Here is a 1,829-nt window from a genome sequence, read left to right on the forward strand (position 1 = left end):
CTTTTCCTGGAGTAAAATTAATTTTCTGATTGATCTAAAATCTACTGTTAGAAAATGTAAACATTTTTATTAATTGAAAAATTTTAGAATATTAGTTTGTCTGATATCATTATCCACATAAACGTTCGATTATTAAAAATACAATATCAGAATTTTTATAAGGTAAATGAATGCACTCTAGATATAGCTTAGTTACTAATAGACCAATAATAGAAGGAATCAAAAATAATACTGACCCCACTACCATCCGTTCTTATTGGCAATTGGTTAATAAGATTTGAAGCTTCAAATGGTGGGTTGGACAATGCTGGCGTCACAGTAGCTCGAGTCGATGTTGATAAAAGCGTTCCAAGCTGATGGATATACTGTAGTTAATCTCAAATAAAAATTTTTTAAATGTCTTTGTATGTTTATTTGATAATCTTACTGCAATATACTGCCATCCATTATTAACGCGAACTAATAACGCTTCCTCGTCAATAATATAAGCTAATGTGCCAACTGGACTTATTGTTGACATCTAAAAGACAATCAAAACATCAACAGACTTTTTAAACACTCAAATTACTTATCTCATTCCATACTACGAATACCTTGATCATTGCTTCTGTATTTTGAAATGTTACAGCACCAGGAACAATTTTTGTCGTGCTTTCATAAATATTCCTTATTGCACCAATGCCACCTAAAGGTTTAAAAAAAAATACTTAAATTATCATAAAACTATTGTAAAACGTGGTTGTTAATATTTACAATAGATAATCTATTTGTTATCTCCATTATGAATATTATGATTTTAACAAAATAGTTATTGTATCAATAAATTGTTGGATATAAACTGAACATGAACTGATGAACTCCTGATTCTTTTGATTTTAAGTAGTTCATATAAAAAGCAATATTTTATTGTAGTAAATCATTCGACTTAGTTATTAAAATATTGGATCGACGTGCTGATGATAGGTAAGTTGAAAAATTAATGACGTACTCACAATCACACTAAAAAAAAAGTTTTTTCCACCCAGGAAATTTTTCCCTCCAGTAAAGAAATTGGTATTCCTGTTGTGACAATAGCAAATTTTTTCTCCCACTCTAAAAAGTATAAGGTACTGGCGGGTAATAAGGCTTAGCTAAGATAGATTTGGAATAAAATCGAAAATATTGCATTTAATTATCGAAATATATCATTAATATTTATTTTAATATATTAGCTATAAAATATAATGAATGAATGGTAATTTTTACCATAAACAAACAAAAAATTAAACTTTAAAAAAATATAAGAATAGGCCTTATTTTACTATGGTAGGGTAATAAGGCCTATGGGTTAAACATATTGAAATAGTTAAACTATACTTAATCAAATTGGTATTGGAGATCAATTATCAACTACATTTAGCAAAAATACTTTGTAAAATGATATAATTAGCGGGAAAACTAAAGATTAGGTTTTGGTCTGGACATCTCAATTATAATGCGGAAATATTATATAAAATGTACGCTAGAAATTTATTTACACTAATAACACTTTATATTTAATTAATAAGTATGCGGATTGTTGTTAAAAAAGCGGATTAGTTAATCAAAGCGTGTGTAATAAAGCGAAGTCGGTTGACACGAGGATGTACACAAAGCTGGCACTGAAAAGGCGGTGAACTACTGCACAAACAAAACAAATTATCTGTAACAAACTCAAAATAAATTAAGCAAAATTTATTAAAGCGGATTAATAATCAATTAAGCAAAAAAGCGGAATTTTAGTAAAAGCAAAATTATAGAAATAATAATGGAAATGCGTTACACTCAAAAGCGTTGTTGCGAAAGATAAT

General features: G+C 28.2%; 1 long non-coding RNA gene across 1 annotated transcript; it reads right to left on the reverse strand.

The window, feature by feature from the left end:
* Positions 1-237: 237 nt before the first annotated feature.
* Positions 238-754, reverse strand: LOC123273781. The gene is made up of 3 exons (XR_006511374.1): positions 594-754; positions 428-520; positions 238-353 (listed from the first exon to the last, which is right to left on the reverse strand). It is a non-coding gene; the product is annotated as an uncharacterized LOC123273781 (long non-coding RNA).
* Positions 755-1,829: the final 1,075 nt, after the last annotated feature.

The sequence above is a fragment of the Cotesia glomerata genome, unplaced genomic scaffold (assembly GCF_020080835.1).
Source record: "Cotesia glomerata isolate CgM1 unplaced genomic scaffold, MPM_Cglom_v2.3 scaffold_1347, whole genome shotgun sequence".
NCBI lineage: Eukaryota > Metazoa > Arthropoda > Insecta > Hymenoptera > Braconidae > Cotesia > Cotesia glomerata.